Source organism: Denticeps clupeoides, chromosome 3, assembly GCF_900700375.1.
Source record: "Denticeps clupeoides chromosome 3, fDenClu1.1, whole genome shotgun sequence".
Classification (NCBI taxonomy): Eukaryota; Metazoa; Chordata; class Actinopteri; order Clupeiformes; family Denticipitidae; genus Denticeps; species Denticeps clupeoides.
The window spans coordinates 24,347,681-24,373,387 of record NC_041709.1 but is presented as its reverse complement, the minus strand read 5'-3'; the positions used below and the strand labels follow the sequence as shown (position 1 = coordinate 24,373,387).

At 43.1% G+C, this 25,707-nt stretch overlaps 1 protein-coding gene across 4 annotated transcripts in view; it reads left to right on the top strand.

Annotated features, from left to right (window-relative positions):
• The window catches only part of axin2 (axin 2 (conductin, axil)), a 68,093-nt gene that overhangs the window by 7,360 nt on the left and 35,026 nt on the right, over positions 1-25,707 (top strand). For 3 of the 4 annotated variants that reach the window (XM_028972917.1, XM_028972915.1, XM_028972918.1), the window contains one exon: positions 22,413-22,485. The gene's annotated coding sequence lies outside the window, so the exon portion shown is untranslated. The remainder of the gene's footprint in view (positions 1-22,412; positions 22,486-25,707) is intronic. The other variant, XM_028972914.1, reaches the window with a different exon arrangement.

The following is a 25,707-nucleotide window of genomic DNA, read 5'->3' as shown; positions in this document are numbered from 1 at the left end:
AAGTTTATTTTTGCATTTTCTTAAATGTTTTTCTGTCTTGGTCCCACAGTGAGATTTCCCTAGGACGCGCCATTTCAGCTTTAAATGCTAATGAGGGGGAGAGAGGTGACGGCCTATAGACATTCACCAGCCACAATGTTTAGCACAGTCAGGACGTTGTGTCATTTTTTCCCTTATGAGGACATATGCGGCTAAATTCCACATCCGGCCATCTGAGCTGCCGCCAAGGTGCCACTGAGGTGCCAATGAGCAAAGTACTGTCCCCACAGACTGCTCCCCGACAGATTGTATTACAATCACTTGACTTTCACTTTTCTATTTAGTACCATTTCAAGCCACTGCAGGACCATAGACAAGCAAAAGGAACTAGTATTAATGTTAAATAATCTCACAAAATTAAATGTTCATGTCAAGGGACATTTAATATACAGTTTTGGTATGAATTTGAAAGTCAAAGCAGTCATATAAATTAAGAGTTGAGCAGTTAATATGCGTTCATTGAAAGCTAATATCCAATATTCAAAACATACATTTCAGGTTGAGCTTTAGTGTCATTTCAGCTGCATAAATGTTAGAAAGTACATAGTGAAAGGAAACAACCTGGTGCTACATGTAACATTTAAACAAAGTTTCATAATGACATAAAGTGCACATGTGTGTGACATCAACTAACTGGCTACATAAAGTGCAAACATGGGACACAGACCATGCAAGACCAGCAGTGCAAGAAAAACATAATAATAATACAGACAGCACTAAAATCCAGTGAAACAAGTCATGAAGGTGCAGAGTAACAATGTCCAACAACATATACAGTACAGTCCAAACGTTTGGACACACCTTCATTCAATGTGTTTTCTTTATATTCATGACCATTTACATTTATTGGGTGGTAGTAGCCTAGTGGGTAACACACTTGCCTACGAATCAAAAGACCCAGGTTCAAATCCCGCTTACTACCATTGTGTCCCTGAGCAAGACACTTAACCCTGAGTTGCTCCAGGGGGACTGTCCCTGTAACTACTGATTGTAAGTCACTCTGGATAAGGGCGTCTGATAAATGCTGTAAATGTAAATGTAAATGTAAATGTACATTGGTAGATTCTCACTGAAGGCATCAAAACTAGGAATGAACACATGTGGAGTTATGTACTTAACAAAAAGCGGAGACCCGGCCTCCACAGTCACTGGACCTGAACCCAATCGAGATGGTTTGGGTTGAACTTGACCGCAGAGTAAAGGCAAAGGGGCCAACAAGTGCTAAAAACCTCTGGGAACTCCTTCAAGACTGTTGGAAAACCATTTCAGGTGACGATCTCTTGAAGCAACGACCTCATCGAGAGAATGCCAAGAGTGTGCAAAGCAGTAATCAGAGCAAAGGGCGCTATTTTGAAGAAACTAGAATATAAAACATGTTTTCAGTTATTTCATCTTTTTTTGTTAAGTACATAACTCCACGTGTTCCACATAGTTTTGATGCCTTCAGTCAGAATCTACCAATGGAAATGATCATGAAAATAAAGAAAATTTCCGTGTTATTTCTACATTGGATGCAACTGGTTGCGCATGGGAACACAGAACTATTTTCAAAGGATGTTTTTCCTGCTTAACCTGGACTTCCACTGGACAGGACTTCATAAAATGAGAGCAGAATCCTTTCACATGTATATTTATAGGTTTGCACAATTAAATTTACAGAGAATATCAGCACAATTGCAATAAAATCCATAATGAGAATATATTATCACATTCTTAACAAAATAGAGAGAAAGGTAGAGAAAGGACGTTAGATTTTCCAAACCAACACTTTGGAGGTGGACGTTTTTTGGTCTTTTTAGTGCAAAAAGCAATAATGTCCAGTTCTCTAGCAGAAAAAGGTGAGAGAGCTGCTGGATATCAAGGACTATTCATTGGGTTTGGAGAGACTGTCCAAAAAGAGTTCAGTTTGGGGGAAGAAACAATCATATGAGTGTGGTCAGCAGAATATGAGTGACATCTTTCACATGGCTTACATTTTGCTGAGTTTAACTTTTGTCATATGTGTCTTGTGCAGAATGAACCTTAAACTGAATCTGTGTCAAATTGGAAAAGGAGGAGGTTGAGCTGACCCTATCAAGCACACCCTGCCAGCACTCATCACAAAATTCAATCATTAATTCCCTTTCCCAAGTAGCCAAAACTGCCAGAGATGGTGAGAAAAGAACCAACATGAAGTTCACTGTGGTGGAAATAATTTTAGAGTTTGCTGAATTGGAAAGAATTTTATCAACATCAGGATATTCATCGATATCAAAGTTCCTAATTTGTATTTGGTCTTAAGGTTGTTGAAAGAGACCAAAAACTTGAGCACTGGGCAGCCAAGACAGGCGCCCTGGGAGCAGTGTGTGGGGATGGTGCTTTGCTCAGTGGCACCTCAGTGGCACCTTGGCGGATCAAGCGGTATTGTAACAGCGGTATTTGACTGGTTATGCATTTAGATTATCAACGGAAATGCAGATTGGCGCCTTAGCTGTAACACCAGCAGCCGGCTGGTCCATTCACCAAATTCATAATATCTGCCCTTTGTCTGCTTTAAAACTAATTCTGCCTTGTTTGTAGGAATGAGGTCAAATTGGGCTTGTAGCTTTAGTTTCTCAGGAAGTAGAGATGGTACAGGGAGGTAGAGGGCACTTTTTCAGTGGGGGCAGTGGTGGCCTAGCTGTTAAGGAAGCGGCCCTGTAATCAGAAGGCTGCCGGTTCGAATCCCGATCCGCCAAGGTGCCACTGAGGTGCCACTGAGCAAAAGCACCGTCCCCTCACACTGCTCCCCGGGCACCTGTCATGGCTGCCCTTTGCTCACTCAGGGTGATGGGTTAAATGCAGAGGACAAATTTCACTGTCTGCACCGTGTGCTGTGCTGCTGTGTATCACAAGTGACAATCACAGAATCGTTTTCTGTTTCATGAGAAAAAAATACATACGATCCCTGAGTGTTGAGACCATCCTGGCCTGGATTAGACCAGATCCACTCTTCCTTAAAACCTCTGTGGGCACATATGCTGGACCACACCAAGCTTCAGCTGTTAATTTGGTCCCTGCGCTGCTCCTCACAGAGCGTGTCCACCAGAAAGCAGCAAGGCCTCAGATCACGGCCTGAGGTCCCTGTAAATCATCAGCATGACAAGAAAGCCACTTTACCGCCAGCAGTTCGCACACAGTCGCAGAGAGAAGAAAGGGAGAGGAGGCAGACGTGCCTGAAGACAAGCATGGTGCAGCAATGAGAATCTGCTAATTGCTCATAAACTGTCAGGATGGAACACGCCATCCAGAGCGTGGGGGAAGGTGTTTCCAGACGAAGGCACGCCGCCTCCCTTTTCATCCCATTGTGAGGCTGTTGTCTGGAAGGCAGGCGCTGAAGGAGGAGTGAGATCCAGCCCAGGCTTGATCTCGACCCGGCCGTCCAGCCCAGTGACATGTGCCATGAAAACTCCTTTAATTCACCTTCCTCGCCCGCAGCAACCTGCCGTTCGAGTCCTGTCCGGCCAGAGTTTAAATTACAGGATAGCTACCACCAGGACCTGGCCCAGAGGTCATAATAAAAAAAACAGCCACTCTAATGCATTTTGCCCTCTGAAATCCTTTTTGCTGCTTAATAACACAAAAAAGGTCTAAATGATCCCTATAATAAGTCAATGGCATCATATCATAATACTTTAAAGATCACGATAATGTCTTTAATCTCAATGGCCAAAACCCCAGAATACGTCTACGCTGCACTAGCTTCATGTAGAGTAAGTTTAATGTAAAGCACTACATGTGACGTACAAGCATAACATTGCATTGAGGCAATGTTGCCACACCATTAAGAGGTTGTTTGATTTGTTTTCATAAATTTACAGTACTACAGGTAAGAAAAGTAAAAGAAAAAGTATTATATGTTTTTGGTTCTTTGAAATCCCTCTTGTCCCTCTTGTACAGCGATCAGTTTGCCTAGTAGTGATGCCATCTGTTTTAATCCTCTTGGTATGCATTTGAAAATATATACAAAATGGTCTTAAGGTTGTTGAAAGAGACAAAAACATTATCCTTCCAAAAAAAAAAAAAAAAGAATCGAGGGAAGAAGGTCAAACATTTCTGATTATTGCAGACGAGCATCAGTGAAGATGGAGAAACCAAACTGAAGTGTCATCTTAACTGCTTCCAGATCTTAACTGCAGAGATGACTTGTGGTGTATCGATAAAGTGAAGTGATTGTCATTGTGATACACAGCAGTACAGAACACGGTGCACACAGTGAAATCCTCTGCATTTAACCCATCACCCTTGGTAAGCAGTGGGCAGCCTTGACAAGCACCCGGAGAGAGGTGTGTGGGGACAGTGCTTTGCTCAGTGGCACCATGGCGGATCGGGATTCAGCAACATTCTGATTACGGGGCCGCTTCCTTGACCACTAGGCCAGTTTAAGCGGGCACACCATAAGGCTGAAGGAGATTATGAATTCTGTATATTTTCCAGTAATATGTCAGAAAAATAAAAACTGCGCTTTTACAATGATGTGGCTAAATTCCTACCGCCAACACATTTAACCTCATAATATCAGACCAATGAAATTACCAAACAGGTCACTGTGGACCAAACGCACTCCTACTTTATTCTACATATCAGTCATTTTGCACTTTGTGCACACACCCTCATCATGAAAAAGACACACAGAAATACAAATAATGGTGATAATGATCGACGACAATGGTGATAATGATCGACAACTTTTGCTTTTCCTGTATTTTTGCTGAGAAAGTGTGTGGCAGTAATTGCTTATCTTCAGGCTGTTTAATTCTGATACTGAAGAAGATATTTAACATTTATTTATTTAATTATAAGTAAAAATATATATGTTTCCTTTCTATGTTAATATCACACGTCTCAACGTGGACCCCTGTCGCTTATAGACAAGTGTGGCTTATTTATGTACCATTTCTTGTTTCTTTTAAATATTTGTAGTCCAGAATTTACAGTACCAAAAAAAATTATGAGCCATAATGGTCATCCACTATAGAAGTTATTTCTTAATTTATTTCTTGAGTTGAGTGTGACAGACTGGTCCACTGCTGTCATTGTGTGTGTAATTTTTTGACTTTCTATTACAATACACCTTATTAGTGATGCAACCAGTCAAGTCAGTCCCCTGGTACGCTATAATTCTGTCATTTTACCTTGTGGATGTCCCCACTTCTGTCTGGGTAAGACATTATAATAAGCATAAGCTGCTGATTCGCTGACAAGCAGTCCTCTGGCTCATGGCAGGACCACATCAGACTAGTTTCAGTTCTGTACACCCCCTTTTTATAAATTATTTCCAGTATAAAATCTTATTTCTTACTCTGTCCACATGACGGGTAAAAAGTATAATTTTATTTTAGGATGAGGGGAGGGGGGGAACAAAGCTGTCAAGTGTTTGAAAAGCTCTTTCCTCAGAAGCTAATTAAGAGGTCTCTGCGCGTTTTAGCGAGTCTTGTCTTCTCTCTGACTTCATCAGCTTTTTTTTTTCAGCCATTTATGGGAAAATTGCAGATGTCAAATCCATGAGGCTTCTGCTTCAGTCGGGTCTTCAAAAAGCCCGAGTTGGGATGGTATCCCTGTCCTCTAGAAACCTCTCAGGCGCTACATAATAATGATCTGCCAGTCTCTTAAAGCCCCACCCGGCAGCCCCAGGCTGAAGGGTCTCTACCCTGCCGACTCCCTTGTACAGGGACTGTGGAACGTCTGCTGAGTCCAGGTGTGTAAAGCACAGAACTACGCTGCAAAACAGGAAGAATGTTCATAGAAGAACATGAACAAACAGCCGTTCCAATGAACTTTGAAGACCCCCAAAATGATGGTTAACGATGATTTGCCTCTTCCGCCGGCCGTGGTTCTACCTCTGCCTCACAGATGTGCCAAGCTGTAAATAATGGGCCATTATTCTCAGCCATGTAGAGCTTTTTGTCATTTCCACCATGTAAAATAAATTAAAGATATACCGTCAAGATGAAACAATGTCCTATTGGAGAAAAGAACACAAAGTGAAATTATTTGCCTTTTTTTGTGGGTACAGTACCTTGATCAAGGGGACTGTAGACATTTACATTTACATTTAAGGCATTTGGCAGAAATAGACATGGAAAAGACCATCCAAGGTAGGATGTATCAGGAGATATGGTACAAAGTGTAGGTAGACATTTAGGATATATACTAATGTCAATCAATCAATAATCAATCAATCATCAATCAATATATATATATATTAAAAAACATGTATTAAAATGTATCAAAACTAATAGGAACTAATTGGCTGTATATAAGTATATAATAAGTATAATTATTACTATCATATGTAATAAGTATATATAATAAGTAGAATAAATAAGTAGTCAGTGTATATAATATACACTGTATTATATACCATAATTACATAATGAGTATATCTTATAATATACACAGTATATGTATAAGTAATACATCTTGCAAAATAAAGTGTGAATGTAAATGAGGCCTCTAAAGGATCCATCTTCAGATTTTTATATTGTTCTGGTTCCATACCAGAGAAGTCCATTTTCCATCCAGTATCTGCATGCAGCTCCTTCAGGGAATATCTAGATGATCTGCATCTTTTAAATGCTCCTACGTCTGTTTCTGAATCATTGGACTGATTTCAACGATATGAAATATGCTCTCATGTGAGCAGGGAAACAGTCGTTCGTGGTTTGGGTTTGTCATGATCTGAGTATCAGCAGTCTCTGTTGTGACGGTGTTGAGAAGTAGAAGGGGACGAGTGCATCTTTTGCTCCAGACCAGAGCACCCTGTGCAGAAATGATCGTTGCGTTTCGCCTCGGCTCAGAGCATCTGTTGGATTTGGATGGCGAAACGGGAAAAAAAATGACACATACGCCATTTCTCGCGGTTGCATGCCCGTTGTTCTTAATTAGGCTCCACGCTTTCAAGCCTCCGACGGGTCTAGTTCAAACATATATATATATATAAAAAAGAAAAGTGGAGCTCCGTGCCATTGTCATTGCATGTCTGTATGTGCCCAGTGTGTGTGTGTGTTTGTGTGTGTGTTCTTTCTCCACACACACAGCTGCAATAGGAATAAATTGACGTGAAATCCAAGCTGAGACTTAAAAGACAAAAGAGGCCCTAACAGACATAGTCTTGATACCAGATGGGGTTTCATGATGAAAAGAGTGTAATCCCTGCCCGAGCCTCCATCAGTCCACCAGAACAAAGTGATTTATATTTTCTTCACGAGAAACATTTTCTCCCTCTCTCTCCCTCTCACCCTCCCCCTTCCATCTTTCTCTCTCTCTCTTTGCTCTTGAGGACTTGCAAATGCGGCATTAGCAAATATTCAGCGAGCCGCTCCGGTTTTATCCGCCGGGGACCTCTGATTGCACTACAGTTCTCGCATTGGAAATGAGGGCCGCACCGCAGATTTGTATTCAATATACATGATACTGTAGGACATGCGAGCCGGACGCCGGAGCATCTCTTTGCGCCGCAGCCGGTGACGTTCCTTTGCCCGAGATAGCTTCATTAAATAAAGCGTAAGACATAAATCAGACGAGGAAACGCGGCCGGAATTTCTGGGTTGCACTGTACGCGTTTGATCGCAGCGCTCCAACCGGGATGCGCTCTTCACACATTTCTCCGACAAATGGTGCATGTGAGCTCAAAAGACAGGCCGCCACAGGATATGTTACTTACAACCGCGAAGGGTTATAATATCAAAGGGCACTTGCAAATCGCCTGTTTTCACAGGAATATCCAGACAGAAACAGGAAGTGACTGCAAGTTACCTGAAATTCCCTTCCGGTCAATGCATCACAGGTCCAGGTGCAAACGTATGTAAATAGAGCAGCGAGGAAATGTATGTGAACCGTTTAATGGTTTTGTAGGTATTGACAAACATGATGTGCCTAAAATAGTCACAATATTCTGATCTCTCTCGTCTTTATTGAGAACAATCATAAAGCCATTTTCGACTAGTGCTAGATGAAAATGTACGTGAGGGTTCTTACATGCGAATGCATTCCCGCCCACCCAGCCATCAGTGAGGTGTTGTCGGGAGTACTGTCGACACATTGCTATCTGGCAGCGGAGGGAAACAATCGTGCAAAGGCAACCTGGTCTGAAGAAAAACAAGTTTGCAACAAATATGAATACAAAAATATTCCAATTCAATTTTGCTGATATTGCAGGATTTGCTAATAATTTCATAATTTTGAAGGAAGATATTTAGTTGATATACAAAACTAGACTTTAATGGATGTCGTATGTACAGCACAGGGTGAATTTGAGCAGTGCTGAGCAGAGGAGGGTGGGTTCCTTTCACAATTTCCTATTGTCCTAATTCATATTATCGGTGTATTTCATTATGCTGCCGTTGGTTTTGTATGGTCAGTTTTGAGAAAAACCTATGCTGTTTGATACTATCGTAACATTGCACTGCTGTTGGCTAAAGGCAGGGTTATTTTGTCACGTCATTTAATGCCGATGTCAATCTGACGGCTGGGGAGCAATCTGGAAGAGAATCTCCAAAAAAAAAAAAAACAATGAGTGTGAGATGAAACAGATCTTTGGGGACATGGCAGAGCTCAGATCTGCCAGCTGGGTGCTTTTAAAGTGGATATGAACCGGTTCAACTGTGCACACACACGCACACACACACAAACTCCATCTCCAATGGAAAACAGTTGTCAGATTTCAGAAATAGGAGGGCTCTAAAACTGTTATTGCATGAATTATTGTGCATATTATGTTATTAAAGACGCAATGCCATTATGCAATCGCAAGCGTAATTTTGCACAGTCTTTTACAATTACTGAGGAATGCTGTTATTATGATGGTTATTTGAACAGTGTCTGTTCATCTATATCCCTGCTAACTCACAAATGCACGTGTAGTTCCCTGAAAGGCACAGAAACACAATGTTTTTTTGTCCTTGGACTGAGGAAGCACATTTGCTATACAACATACCCCCCACCTACCCTATGATGTGCAAACCCAGTGTCCTCAGAGGGTCTCCTTCTGAAGCTCCCAACACCCGCATCCCATCCCCCTGTGTCAGTGGTTCAAGACAATCTCTGTGATCCTTTTATGACCCCCCCCCCCCTCCTTCCGGCTTTTCATGGACTCGCGTTCCCCGAGGACAGGACAGGCAGCGGAGTCATCAGAAGTACCAGCCGTAGATGCACATTCACTGCCACGGACAACAGATGGGCCGGCAATTTCCCTAAGTCGTCCTTTGCAGGACGCGGAGCCCATTTTGATCAGGCTCTTGAAATTTGGTGACCCTGAGAGTCAAAGATTTTCAGTGTGGCCTTGCACTGGGTGCACACAGCAGCCCAATAGGCAGTTTCGTCCCTTCAAGGTTCACAGCAAGCCATTTTTATAGCCGTCCATTCTCTCCAAGCTGTCCTATCTATGCTGCAAATGACTGGTTATGGCTTTGAAGAGGAAATCGCAGGCATTCCTCCATAATCGTAAGAGGTATTTACATATGCTCTCTAAATAATTATGTGGTGCGCTGGAGCATCCAGTGGATTTTTCACAAAAGCACTTTCTATTATTTACATTCCTAAAATGTAATGTGGTTTTACTTATGCAGCTGGACGGAGAATCAAAGCGCTCATTCCGCACAGAGTTGATGCTGGAGAAGTTCAAAGCCTTGAGGGGTCAAGCGTGAGGGTCACTCTCTCTAAGCCACTGCCGCCTGTCTGAATACATAAATGGCAATTGACTTTCTAATGGGGTGCCTTATAAAAAATGCGGTTTAATCAGCATTATCATGGGTGCTTTTTGTTTCCGTCAGTTGTTTTTTTTCCCCCCTAACCCATTTGCATCTCAGTAAGAGAATAATCAGGCCCTGCTGGCAATGCAGTTCGCCCTCGGTTTGCTTTGGAAATGTGAAACAGGCAACAGTGTATCCTGTCCTTGTGTCTGGCGAATAATGCTTTCATTCTGAGGAATGAATTCAACAGCTCTGGCTACCAATTTCTGTTTAAATCCTGTGCTAGGTTGCTGTTGGTGTTAGTTATACGGCAACAAATAAACCAAATTAATAAAAAGATAAATAAATAAACCATCAACTTTAATGCATCAACTTCGACACGTTCACAAAAAGCTGCATGTCTTCTGTAGGCCGTTCATATCCTTTTAGTAGTTGCCACACAATGCACACAAATCTGATGGTTATGTATGTATGAGGATTTCAATAATCTTTTGCTAATTTGTTATCATGCTAAATACTGTAAATGTTACTGATCTGTAAATAGACCTTATGTGTAAGTGTAACACCAGAAATTGGTGTGGACCCAAGTGTGGATCAGTACCACTATTTCTTTTTATTATACCGGACACACCAACATGAAGGTATCTGCTTAGGAAACGGGGAGAGGAAAGGCACTCTCACGCAGGGACACCTTCACCAAACACTCCACCCGTAACCACAAAAGAAAAACCTGAGCGGTAGAGCGTAAATCGCATCCCCATCCACTCACATCAGGTGTGGCCAGTTCTCGTGGGGTCTGCCGTGAAACTAAGTGAGCTTGATGGTCTCAGTGAATTTGTCAGTCATGAAGTAAGAACTGCGGTAGACTTTTTAGATAATATAGCTCAGCTAGCTATTTCAGTGAATGCCAGCTGGTGCACAAAGTGATAGTCACGTAAGTGATAGTCACGTAAAAGTCATCTACTGCTGCAAAACAAAAAATAATATGGGTGACTTCTTAGAACAGCTTAGAACAATGACACAATTTAGAAGTAAAATGAAGTTGGACTGGATTTTTCCAAATTATAAATATCATTTGAAGGAGTGGTGTACATGGACCATTTGGATTTCAGCCAGTGAGTGATTTGGTAACAGCACATTGTGAACTGGGAACCTGGAATCTAGGCGAAGTTTCGAGGTTTGATACTGACTTTTTACAAGTGCACATCATTATTATACGGCAGCAGTAGCCTGTATGTTCTCGTGCGTTCGGATTATGAAGACTTTCACGTCCCCTCACTCGGCCTGTGTGTTTCAGCCAACTCGGGGACAATGTTTGACAGAAAGTTCAGCTTTCCTACCACCGCATTGGGGGTCGGCGTGCCCTTTTTTAGTGGCTTATATTTCCACTCAAGAGAGATGTCAAAGCCTCCCCCATCTCGTCCTGTTTCAGTCCTGTGAGACGCGGCCTGGTGGGTTGGCAGGTTGAAGGGGAAGGTGTGGGCCGTGGGGGCCGGTTTGACTTGGCAGTTGCCGGAGCCCACGGTGTTTGGACAAACATGTCACCGCTGCCTTCGCCTCCTCACTCAGTCACTCTTCCTATCAGCGGAGCCAAAAAAAAAAAAAAAAACACTTTTGCGGTTTGTCGGCGCGAGGGATTCCAGATCCTGTTGACTTGAGCGGGGATGCCTTTGTAGTGCTGCCGTTACGGCGCCGCTGCACTGTGACAGCGGATGGCTTTCGCTGTCAGCGCTGCCTTCTCATTATGTAAATGCAACCAGGTTGGAATGTTGTATGACTGCTGGGTGCACTTGTTTAGCCTTACACAATAACCACTATTGTCTGTGACTTTTCAAATTCTTGCCGTTGGTTTTTTTTTTTTTTTTTTCAGAGCACTTCTCCTTTTGGTAAAGTTGAACACGTCACGGATAAGCCTGATCGTCGCCCCCGCGAATTGCTCGAGTGTTGGAGGTGAACATCCCACGGGGGGTTTGCATTGGGTAACGTGTGGCCGGGAGGGAGCCTCAATAAGCAGCGGCGTATCGCCCTTGAAGGCGGGCCTGGAAATGCTCTCTCCTCTGGCGTCAGCAGTTCTTTCCAGAATGCGCCGAGGTAGCTTCAGCACTTTGGCCAAATCCTTGAGGAGGCGAGGAGAAAATCCATTAAGTCCAGGAAACTCAGGAATGTGTTTTCATTAAACAACCTTGTTTGAAGGGATTGTGGGGGGGAGTAGGAGACAAAATATCAAGAAAACAAACCCCAAAAAAAGATTAGATCGCGTGGTTGATTGCTGCTGTGTGTGAGCAGCTTTGGAGGATGGGCCACAGTCTGGAGAGGAGGGGTGGAAGATAAATTACCAGAATTTATTTGGCCGCCCTGTTGCTAACAAGGTCTCTCCTCTCTTATGGAAAAGAGAAGGAGAGAGAGAAAAAAAAGCATCTTTCAAAAATCCCCATCTGCCGTTGAGAAGTCTGGCAGGTGGTGGTGAATGTGTGTGGGATGAGCGTTGTACCGACAGATAAACTAGCTACCATCCCTCTGGATCTCCCATTGCCGAGTCCGAGCACGTTCCCCTTCCTTCAACGCTGTTTTATTTATTTATTTCCTCTTTCTTTTCCTTGAACGGTAATTACAAACTGGGGGGGTGGTGTCTTAGCCTTCTTGAAGAAGCCCAGGTTTATCAGTATGTTTCAAACCTTCCATTATAGTTTTGCACAAAGCTAGGCTGATATTTTCACAATGCAGATAAAGTACATTTCATGCAGTGATGGGCGAAAATGTTACTTCTAGGCATAACATGCCATATCGAAATGTCATGTGACCAGTTCCCATTGCAGTTTTGTGGTTTCATGCTCATGCCCATGTGCATGAAGTAGACAAAGGCTGTTGAAACAGACATGAGATGTCAGGTAATCTCAGGAAAAAAAAATAAAACCTCAATTTCATAATGGACAAATTTTCCCACATGAGTGCATTTAATGGGCATTTATGAGGCATGGTCCTGCTAAAATATGATAAACCGGATAAGCTATCAAATTCACATGGTGTCACATCCATATAACTGGTAGTCCCGAAATCTAGTTCTATGTTTTTTTTTACAGTCATTTACATTCACACTAGCTATGTAACCATTTACTACAACTAATGACAAAAGAACATGAGGTGAAAAATCAATATTTGTTGTCAAGGCTATTAATGACATTTACCTTGCCGCACTGTCAGTGCCATCATTTGTATCTCCAGTCCAAAGATCCAGTGGTTCCAATTGCCACTCCTGCCTTCTCAGAAAAAATAAATGGCAAGTCACCACAGTGGTGAACAGCCCACTACTGTGTGTCATGTGTTAAAATGTGATGGTCTGGAGCTCAAGGTTCTTAGGTATTCCAAAGTGTGTCGCTAGTCACATTTCCACAAAACCTCAAATTGCCAATAGAAAATATGCTCAATGGAAATCGGTTTTGAGATTTTTACACTTTTTACACTTTGCACAAGGTGGTATATCATGAAATAGTCAAACCAATGTTCTGACCTGGATTCAGTATCACGTTCATCCAATAAAATGTGGAGACCAGTGTCTTCTGTTGTCTGATCAGGTTCACGTCTGCATGACTGGCCAAGTTCAAACAAAATCTGAGCTCATCCCATGCTTGTATGTGTGCCTGTCTTTGTGTACACATCTTCCCCATGCATCATTAAACTCTATGACATTCCCCACTAGAGGCTCTGACATGGAAGTGTGGCTGGGACCGCCCCATTTCCCTCCCCATCCCCTTCAAGTTGCTTTTTCCTCCGGAACAGAGGTTCACAGGGACCACCCCTGGGTAAAAAGCCCCCTTGCTTTCCTACTCAACAGGAACGACCTCCGTGTCCCATTGATCCAGCAGTCCCACCGAGGGTGTTCCATAAAGATGCATTTTTTTTTATGGTCAGAGAGTCGTAAGCCTGGACCACAACCTCTCTTCTTAAACGTTGCAATCTGTACACCAGATGAGGCTCCTAGTCAGAGGAACATTTTCTCCTTGTCGGCTTTCCCAGCCCATCAAATCAATCTTTCAAAGAGGCATGGAAAAATATTTGAAACACCCTATCACTGGCGGAGTGAATGTTTTTTGCTGTTTTTTCCCCTCTTCCTTTTGTTGTTGTGTTTTTTTTTGTGCTTTTTTTGGGGGGGTCTCTGTGCTCGGCTGATAGTGATGCCAGATCTAACCCTCCTCCTCCCCCTTTTTTATCTTCCCATTGCCATCACCATGGTAACACAACACAGAACACAATCGGGAAGGATATTTTAAGTTTCAAAGGGATGAAAACAACAATAGGGGGATGACTGAAGGAGGAACGGAAGAGAGGAGATGCTGCACCTCTGAAGCAAGTGCAGATGGAGGTGCATGTATGGGTACCAAGGGCAATAACACAACACCATCTGTAGAGTTCTGATCCTCATAGTGGAGCATGGGTGGATTAGGTGGTCTTGCAGTGGATTAGTTAGTCAAGTGCTTAAAATAACCACATTTCAACAATATGTGTTATATCGTTATATCTGTTTTATCTCAACCATAAATACAGCTTTATTCTGCTGTTCTCTGCTTGTTAAGTGTAACATCATCTCTGAGCCCAAATACCTCTTTAGGTGTGTGTGTGTGTGTGTGTGCGCGCGCGTCATGTGTGTGTGTGTGTACAATACAGGCCAAAAAGTTTGGACACATCTTCTCATTCAATGTGTTTTCTTTATTTTTATGACCATTTACATTGGTAGATTCTCACTGAAGCCATCAAAACTATGAATGAACACATGTGGAGTTATGTACTTAACAAAAAAAGGTGAAATAACTGAAAATATGTTTTATATTCTAGTTTCTTCAAAATAGCCACCCTTTGCTCTGATTACTGCTTTGCACACTCTTGGCATTCTCTTGATGAGCTTCAAGAGGTCGTCACCTGAAATGGTTTTCCAACAGTCTTGAAGGAGTTCCCAGAGGTGTTTAGCACTTGTTGGCCCCTTTGTCTTCACTCTGCGGTCCAGCTCACCCCAAACCATCTCGATTGGGTTCAGGTCCGGTGACTGTGGAGGCCGGGTCTCCACTTTTGTTAGGTACATAACAGCACATGTGTTCATTCATAGTTTTAATGGTCATAAAAGAAAACACATTGAATGAGAAGGTGTGTCCAAACTTTTGGCCTGTACTGTATATATTCTTTTGGTTTTTAGGCAAGTGTGTTACCCTCTAGGGTACTACCACATATATATATACTAGAGTATTGGATTTTACAGGTCATTTGTTTTCACATGAACTCAAATAGGTATATCAATGATTAGAATGTGTCACAGCTGTCAGACATGTCAAGGGAAAGAGCACAACATCACGAGACAGGAAATTTAATACACAAACACAGGACAAAGGAATGTCACGTCCCCGTCTAGGGGTTGGGAAACATGACAACAAACAAGGGGAATATGTGTGGTGGGAATACACAGATACCAGGCCCAAGTGAAATATTGTGCTTTTATTTACAGTGAGTAGTGAACAACAAACCAAACCTAAAGTGCTAAATACAACAATGAAAAAAAAAAAAAAAACAATCCACTGGAGGACAACACACCATGAAAGGAGAGACTGTACAAATACACAACAAAGCCATAACTAACAACCCTAACCACTCGAACACACAACAAAGGCTTATCTTAAACTCTACAACAATCCAAAACTACAAAACTCTCCTCTCGCTTCCTCCTCCTCCTCCGGCTCCATAACAATGAGCCCAGACTGGTGGTTGGAATGGTCCTTAAGTGCTCCTGTCCTTTGCATTGATTGGCAGGCAGTTGACAAGGGAATTGTTGTTCGGAACCATAATCCAAATCTCAGCAGACAGTCCTACAGTTGTAGGGGTGGAGAAGTCCAAAGTGTAGTATAGAGCATCTGTCCATGTTTGGAGGTACTGGACACTAAAGTGCAGCTTTTTAGTCCAGGGTCGTGGTGTACTTTACGTGTCCATTATGATAAAGTGATACACAGCAGTACAGCATACAGTGCACACATACTCTACATTTAACCCATCACCCTGAGTGAGCAGTGGGCAGCCATGACAGGCGAACGGAGAGCAGTGTGTGGGGACGGTGCATTGCTCAGTGGTACCTTGGCAGATCAGGATGCGAACCGGCAACTTTCTGATTCATGCACATGGGCATGAATACAGGGCCGCTTCCTTAACCACTAGGCCACCACTGCACCAAAAGTGAAGTGATTGTCATTGGGAAACACTGGGAAACATTGACATTGGGAAACAGAGCACAGGGACACAACAAATGACAAGCGCCTGGGGAGTAGTGTGTGGGGACAGTGCTTTTACTCAGTGGCACCTCAGCGGGATTCTGATTATGGGGCTTCTGATTATGGGGCTGCTTCCTTAACTGCTAGGCCACCACTGCCCAATAAGATGCTACTGGTCCATTTGAAGATCCCTGAAGCTTTAGATGTTACGGTTGAGGTGGCAGTGGTGACCCTCTGGTACGTTTCAAGCTGAGTTGTCTCGTCAGCAGTTCATTGCTAGGAACCAGGATCACAAGTATGTGTTTTTACACTGTTATGCTGTCCATGAGAATACTATAAACAACAATAATATAACAGTTTAATCTCCAGTAACTCCAGCAGAAAGTTGACCAAAAAGGTGGAAAAATGAATCTGTTGAAACTAACCAAGCTGAGTCTGAGCTAAGATCATATTGGACATACTGTACTGTGCTCTAGGACATGAGTATTCACAGTTCAGATCAAGAAGGTCCTGATCATTTCTGTAAAAATGCATGTGTAGTAACTAGAAGAAATGCTGCTGCGTTTTTGCACACAGCCTGCAGTCTGTCAAACTCAGATGGGGAGACGGGTTCACATGGTCAGAGAGCAGATATGGTTGTGGCTGAACATGGACCAGCAGTAGCAACAGCAGTGCTAATATATCTCCCCGCTTCCACCAGCCCATGAATCTTTAATTATCGCCTTAAAGAAGCAGCACAGCGTCTAAGATGCACAACATCTTATGTGTGAGTGTTTACTGTCCATAGGTTTGACTCCATTGAGAAGAAAATGTTATTATCATATACACACACACAGACACACACACACACACATATATACATATACATACAGAACAGGCCAAAAATTTGGACACACTTTCTCATTCAATGTGTTTTCTTTATATATATCATATTGTCACGGCCAACACACCTCCAGCCCACCAGGGAGCGCTAGACCAGCCGGGGAGACAGCAACCTAGAAGTGGAAGTGAGAGTGGGCAGCGGCGAGTATAAAAGCCAGGTGACCCCGAGGAGACGCTGCCCACTCTTTGTTGAATTTATTCCCCAGAGACGCTAGCCTTCTTTATCTATGCCTGATAAACCATACCTTACGACCACGACCTTTGCCTGTCCTTGACCTTGAGTTTGCCTGCCCCCTTTGCTAAGACAATACTTTTTACCCCACCTTCCTGCCACCCAAGACGTCCTCCCGTCCAGCCCCCCTTTCTAGTCCTCAAACCAGCTGTCTTCCTGTTCTCCTCTGCCGGGTCCACCCCAGCCTCATCCCCTCGCCTCCTTCCCCGCTGCTCCCCACTGAGCCAGAGCTTCTCCCTGCCACGCTGCGGCACGTCCACTGCTCCACTCACGTTCCCACTCACCTCCTTTTGGTTAGTAAAAAAGGAGCTTTGCAGGTTAGTCTCTGAGCCAGAGACGGAAAAGAAACTACATTCTTATTATGGAATGCACATTGACGAGAGTTGCACCTAAAGAGCATCTAAACTTGTCCAAAATGTGGACTTGTCTGCCTTGTTCTGCATTTAACAAAGATTTTGATCAGGCAGATTAATGAGTTTGTTTAAAAAATATATTTTCTGTATTTTTGTGCTGAAAAGACTTCCCGGAACTCTCACCATTTCCAAATGCTTCGCATTCTTCTCTCAATTTTTCCTGCCAATTACATGAGGCGAGGCGCCTCCACCTTGCAGCTGTGGGGGAGTCCGTCAGAGCCATCATTTGCCTGCTGCTTTTTTTTTTCTTGACACGTTTCACGTTGCCTGCTTCAACCAATTCATTTCTGCCATCTAGAGATAGTCCAAATCACATTATTTCTGTCATGGATTTGGTGGGGGAATGCGGCGGGAGAAAAAAGATCAAAGTTACGCATTCACCGCCTAGTGGCAGAGGGAGGTGGTGTAGAGGTGTGTGTGTGTGTGTGTGTGTGTGTCTCTGTGTGCCTGCATTAGTCTACTTGTGGGAACACAGCTTCTCCTTGTGTGTTATGTGACGTTCCGTGGTGGAGTATGTGTATGTACTGTTTGTGTGTCTGTTTCTCTCTCTCCCTGTAATGTTGCCAATGATTGGACTCCTCCCCCTTCCTGCCGTGATTGGTGGGCTGTAATAGGGCAGAGGGCTCAAAATGGCATCTGTTTGGGACAAGAAGGGTGTGTGGTGTGAAGCATGAAGGAATGTGAGCAGAAGACAAGAAAATAACATAGACTTGAATTACAACTAAACTGACCAGAACCACTTTGTGTGTTTTGTCTGTTTATATACCTTTGTTTGTAATAAACGGTTAACTGTAAGTGCAATCGCGTCATTTGGAGTTTCTGCTCCTTTTTCCCATTTGCTTTGTCCCTGACCCTAGACCAGGGATGTAACAGTTGTTTGTTTGACACTAGAAGGTTTCCTTAAAGAAATGAGGTAAAGCTTTTATTTTGTTAGAAAGACATACAGTGTAATAACCATAATTAACCATATGTTACATCAAATTATCATTTATGGCTTTCACAATCACAAAAGTGAAAAGACCACCAAAAAGTTGTACAAGAATGGCAAAAATGTCCCACCCACGCTTGTATGGAAACTCGCAACCAGGTTCGAAGCAGTGAGCTTGTCAACAACACGGACAACTGATGGAAAAGTGACTGTAATTGATGCTAAGTGATGCTAATCAAAGCTAAACTTAGCAAAAGTCAGGAACTCCACATACTTGCAGTTCTGAAAAATGAATTTCTAAAAAAAGACAAGTCGCTAACAGGGTAGATTAAGAAGATCTGAGAAAGGGTGTTTGACTCTAATTAGAGGGAATTAACAAATGTTTAATTCCCATAGCGTCCCCGAATATAACATATACCAAGATATAGTTTTTGGTGGATGGTGTGTTCAGTGATGGGCCCAAACATTAATTTCAGCACCGTGATGTAAAGAAGTTAAATCCAGTATTTGAATCACTGCAAACAGATGCAATTTAGCCTGAAACATCCATGTAATCTTATTGGCTTCTGCAGCCTTGCCTGCCTTACCCATCGACATCATACAACAGTCTTTTTTAAAAACTCAAAGTCTCTTGAAAACACACAGAGCATTATGAGGAACTGTGCAGACAAATAACGAACCTACATACGCGTAACTACTTAAAATGTTTAGGTTTATCGATTGATCTTGTCCCACTAGCTCACGTCTGACGTGCTTTTGCAAAGACTGTCATCCTTGCCAAGGCAGATCGGCACCGGCACAACATGCCTTTCCCCGAGGATTGTGAGATGAATTGCATGTGTCGCTTCCATAATTGCTGCAACACACACTGTACAAGCGAGACAAGGTGGGGGATCCGCAGAAGGCCATCGCCAGAGCCGAGGCATAAAATCAGAAGTGACAAGCAGCATAACACCATGTGGGCTGTAAATAATATATGTATAATACATCCCTCCTTCTCGTTCTTTTTTAACTCTGCTTAAAAAAAAAAAATGTGTCGCGTTACTTCAAGGATGATAGAGGGAGCAGATGCTGTATCCTCTCCGAAAATGAGAGAATATCCTCTGCTTTCATCTCCTGAAAATCTCCACATCCCCGTCCCCTGCTTTGATGGGAGCTAGCGCATGTTCTTATCCTCTTACAGGAGCCGCTCTCATATTATGTGCAGATGAGGCGCTCCAGCGCTGGCAGCCCGGTGATATCATTTCCCTCGTGCTACTGGGAGCTCGCAAGTGTGGAGGTGTTTGCAAAGTTATGGCTCTTCAGAAGACATCTTCCCTCTTGCAGAACAACAATCTTCAAAGTCCCGCGACTTCCTTCAGCACCGAGGCATCAGCTTAGGCTTTTTTCAGCCCTCCGGGACTGCCCACGTAGCTGAGCCTAATGGACGGTGACGTCAGTCCATCCGCAAATTCATAGCGCCGTCTCAAGGTCCTTCTGCAACGTTGGCATTGCGAGCACCAAAGACCCTGTGCAACTCGAACACAGGTTTGCCCTCTGAAGGCATTTGTAGAATTTGCGAAAACGGAATTGGTCGGAGGATTGCCCAGGCCCGGCCGTGGGCCTTTAATTTATTTTAGATTTTTTCTCTTGCTTCCAAGCCTATATGCATAGACTTTAAATTGTTTAATCCTGTCTGTTTCTGGTGAGATAATGACCCGTAACCCAATGACCCAAAATTCCCAGTGTCTCTTCTGCGCCGTGTCATTGGAAGGGTTTGTTGTGTGTTTTTGTCTTGGCTACCCTTAGACTTATAAATCTGAAGTGTGTGTTTTCCATGCGGAGAGCCTGGCCAGGCTCCAGCTATAGATTGTTAATTAAGCTCTGGTAAGCAACACACAGCCTCGCCTCCAAAATACAATAGCTGTTCTGCTCCAACCACTTCAAAGCACCATTCCTCTGGGATTACATACAGCCATATCTGATGGTGTCTCAGGCGCAGAAATCAAACACCTGCAGTCGGGTGCAAATAGCATGCACGCTCACACACACACACACACACACACATGCATACGCAGCTGCTGCGAAATGACGCTTCGGAGTGTGTCGACGTCCTCTTGTCTGAACTTGACCATCTGAAGCAGTGAACACGGTTTAAGAGTCCACAGGTCCTCACTTTGGCAGACCATTCGCGGGCCTGCCCTGGTCAATATCGCTGCAGAGCCAAAGCATGAGGATGCTACTTAATCATTCATACTGAAGGTCTTCAATCACTGACGAAATGATTGATTGACTAAATGAACCCAAGTCATTTGTCCACAAGGGGGCAGAACCAAAAGAATGGTGGAGGTGGTAATGCCGTACAGGCCTGAATACAGATGTTGCCAGTGTGTTTTCATTAGTCTTGAAATAAGGCACCATGGTGGAAGGAGGAGGCACGGGCCATAGGTTTTTTAATAAGATTGACATGGCTTGTGGGGTGAAAACAAAAATACAGAAATACATAGCACACATTCAGCAACGAAGTACATAAGAGTGAGAGAGGGTACAACTTAAATGTTCTTACTAATTGTTCAAAATTACGGACACGTTTTTAATTAAGGAAGACACAAGACAGTGAGTTGGTGCCACCTGGTTGGCCAGGGGCACCACGGCACCATAACATGAGGCTAAAATGCACTCTTGAGGTTACTTCCTGAACTAGGTTTTCAGATACACCATGGAACAGGCCCCTGATAGCTGGTTAACTTGAAAAGGGTGGAGAGTCATATTTTAAGCAAAACAATGAAAGGTGAAGATAAATCAACATGCTAGTCGCAGCAGGTGATTGATATCCGCGCAAAAGGAGGATGTGTTGCCTCATACAGCATAAGGCAGCACATGCTGTCCATATGGTAAGGGTCAGGAAAGCTATTCATGTTGATCTGTTTGTCTTCTCTGTTGCTAGGTACAGTTTCCATGATGCCCTTTCTCACATATGTAGAGTGGGTAGGCCTGCTTAGGGCCTAAGTTGTTGATGACCCACTAATTCACAGCTTCAGATCCCCCGGTGTAACCCTGAGGTTGGCATTAGGGGACAGAACATTTTACAAGTGCTGGAAGTCACTCTAAATCAACCTGGAACTTCAGTGTCGTATTATATTTGCACAGACATACATACTTACACACAATGCCACAACAGCAATATCCTGCTTTTCTACCAAGCAGGTGGAAAATGCAAGGTGTGACACATTGCATGAACAACTGACGTCACATGTTATGTTCTCTAGCAACTCCCATTTATTCTCTGTGTTCTCTAAAATAACCATTGGTTATTAGAACAAAAATATATAGAATTTAGTTTAAATAATCTGTCATCTGTCCAAGATGTTTGAAAAATTATTTCACAGTGGACACACCTGTGTTAGGACCTAAAACCTTTTGGGGACAAAAGACCTTGTGCAAATCAATTTCTTTAGATTAATACTGCAGTAACCAAAAGAAAACATATTTAATGTTTTATCTTTTGTAGCAAAATGTCCCCAGAAATGAATTTGGCCCTCACAAAGACACAAACACAGACCTTTACCTATTATCTTTATGTGGTCAGTCGTCTAATTTTTATGATCAATGGCCATAGGTCACCCTGATGGACGTCTCCCTCGACTTGTTCTCCTTCTGTCCATTCCTAACTTTCTTCTTTTTGTTTCGCTTAGACCTTGATGTTTTTTCCAGTAATTGGCAGCAGCGGCTGATCCCTCACCCCTCCCCACCTTCCTCTTCCTTTTAAAAGATGAATTGTTGGCCACGGATCAAAGATGGACCCCTGTGCCGCTATAGCTGTCACAAAGGGGCGTTGAGATTGGCGTTGTGCCTTGCGTCCCCAACAACGGCCATGCAGATGGGTTGCCAGGCACAAAGGGTCAATAGCAAAGTGGCTAAACGTGTGGATCATGGGAGATCGTGCCATGTCTCAGATCTTTCTCGCTTCTTTGTTCTTTGCAGGCTGACCGTCCATTTGACAACGCTGAGAGGAGCATGTGCGCCCGCGGACGGGTCCGGCTCTCCCAGGTACAAGGTCTGTTTAAACGTTTGAAAGACAGGACTAAACTGGCCCCTTCCAGGTCTCTAATCAAACGCGTATCGGACAAATAATCCTGACACAGACAAAATAAATAAATCAAGGTGGAGGAAAACAAATGTACACACCCCTGTTAGAACAAATGTATGCTGACAGTTCCCCTCCCCGCCGATCTCATGCGTTTGAAAAGTTTGCACAATTACTAGCCAGCTGGCAGTAGGCAAGGGACTGCCTGGCTGCCAACCACCTGCATGGGGGGAAAAAGGCGCAGTCGTGTAGACTAAATGATGCCAATTTTTGTGCAAGCACCGCCATATTTTAAAAGTTACATGGCAAGTACGTGCGCCACATTACAAACTTCAACGTTTATCATTCCCAGATCTCATTTCCTGCTGAAACTGAGAGATGAAGGCAACGGCTGGAAGAAGACGTGTGCTTTTCTAGACAGTGTGTTACAGAAAATATGTGAAATGATTGCAGAGTTCGGTATTTAGGTTATCGGATGTGTGAAAGCCATGAATAGCATCTTTTCTCAGACTTCATTGCACTACGAGTGCTGCATTTTTCTGATAAGACTTCACAGCCGTAGCCATATGTTTAACATTAGATGTACTCTGCATCTGAGTGGAATACAGTTAAAAGAGCTCTGAACACTCCCTTCATGCCCACCCCCTCTGAAAAGCGAGCGGCATCCCTACATCTGTTCCAGTTTGGGCTTGTTCTAGAATCAGACTGGCCCAGTCTACCACACTACAATCACACAGTTTGGCACAGTTGCACAGAGGGCGGGGAAAGTGGTGAGTTATTACAGCCATCTCTGTGCAGTTAATGGGAAGCATTGCTGTAACCCCACATTATGGTGATAAAGTGGTATTCTGGGGTGGGTGAGGATGAGCCTAAGCCTCATCTTGGGCTTAGGAGTAAATCCAGATAACAGCATTTGCTTATAAAAGATCACACTCTACCTGACTTCAAAGGACCATGTGTAATTATTGGAATTCATTGTTGAGGTAATATGTGAAAATGCCATGCAAAGCTAACAATTCTATGACACAAGATTATCACTTATGATGCCATTTCTCCTCCTTAACTGTAAAAGAAACACTAAATTTGTTACATTTCATAACCACTGGTGACCATTTTAGCTACTCCACAGATGTATTTTAAAGGGGTCTCAGGTCAAGTATAAGCATAACAGTTTAAAACAATATGTGAGTAAATTTACTATACGTATGTATTGATGTCTATGGCTGGACCATGGGTGTGACTCAGAACTAGTTGCTAGCCTTGAGTCTTGAGCTCACTGGAGATAAAGCAAGCAGAGCTCCCTGCAAGAGTGACAATAACTCTTCTGTCATCCCTGACAATGAGAAACAGGGGAGTGTTGTGCACGGTGTGCAGGGTCCATTTCACGGAAATTTCTGGATCCAATGCTGCAAGAAACACCGTGATCGCTTCTTCACCATGGTGCTACCGCAAGACATTTCTTCCAAGAGGCACATACGCATTTGTGTGCATATAATGCTTCACTGATATGAACAGAATACCTTCACTTGTCCACAAACAAATACATTTTTTTAGAAAGCACGCTTCAATTTCCCATTCTGTTACAGTGAACAATGTACTCAAATGTAGTAATATTTTAATATTGCAGCATGAAATTCAGTTTCACTAAGGTGAAATTACCTATTCACCAACGTTCTGAAATGCTCCCAGACAGACGGATCCAGACAGTAATATGGACATGCCAAATTAGAACGGCAGGCAGAGGAAAACCTCCCTGTCTATAAGGACCACGCGAGATTTCCTTGAGGATGCGGAGCAATCCTGCCAGATAATTATTATAAAGGAAAGAATTACGCTGCAATAATAATGGACATAACAGGTCGGGCTTTTACAGGGAGAAAATGAGCCTAATCTCCCCCTTTGTGGTCTCTCCAACTGTTCAGCTCCACCTCCTACACAAAGCATTTATTCCAGGACCATTGTTTCTCCAAAGTTTACACACAAACAATTATATGTCTTGCCCAGAGCGGTTTGCAGTGGCCCAGTTCGCCTTTTTCTTGGCCGCAGTTTAAATAAAATGTTAATTTTGACTTGAGGAGGATTTCAAAGCGATAGCCTCTACTTTTCATCTCAGAGCGTACAACGAGCTCGCCGACACAAAGTCGTGCTGTGATGAGAGAAAAAAAGAAAGAAAAAGAAATAGTTTCTCACACTTTTCTCTCCTTTTACTTTGTTCTCCCTCAAGGACTGCATGGAATCTTAAGCAGACCTCTTAAAGTTTCCCTACATTTTACACCTTGGGGTTGGAAGTTGCTGCAACTTTTATTCTAATTGACAGCCACAACATTAAAACCTCTGACAGGTGAAGACTTTGCGCCTAGTATGCGCTGGTCCAATGAAGGATCCCACATATGTGAAACCAAGCCTATCCGGTCTGATCCTACAGAATGTATGCACTTCGTTCCCCTGCCACCCTGTCCATGGATAAATACACGTATTGCTGTTTCCTTACCTGCTCTCATTGTGATGAGCACAAAATGGCCTCTCTGATGCCGTGTTGCGCAAGCTGTTTCTGAGCGATCCCGTCTACCGCATTAATCCCTTTAATGTTTCCTTTGAAGCCTGTAATCCCTGTAGATAATACAGTTGCCAGGTTAACACTCAAACTTTAGAGGTGTGGCAGGGACATCTGGTCCTGGTCTAAATTAGGTTGCATTCACAATTTTCAGAATTCTGTACAAAAAATTGTTCCATATGTTTCCAATTGTTCCATAATCACACATTTTCTTCGATTTGAAGAGCTCACTACTTACTTGCTGCTTAATATGTGGATCCCTTGATAGCCGTTGTAATTACATATTTAATGATGCATTTTTAAAAGTGTGGAACATTTGGTAACATTTACACATGGCTTCGAGTGTATGAGCAGAATTTTTCTGTGGGACGTGGTCAATTCACCCAGTGGGTCCCACTGGGTGCTGGTTCTGCTTAGATTAAAGATTAAAAAAAAAAAAAACTAACAGCAAATCCAGAGTTTTGGGGATGCTTAAGAAGTGAATGTATTAAAAGAAATGCAGCTTCATGTAGGCATGTTTCCCATTAAGTGCACAGAGATGGCTGTAATAACTCACCACTTTCCCCGCCCTTTGTGTAACTGTGGTTCTGAACTTCGGAAGAAGATTAAGCTTTATTTATATGAAAGAGCACCAGCAT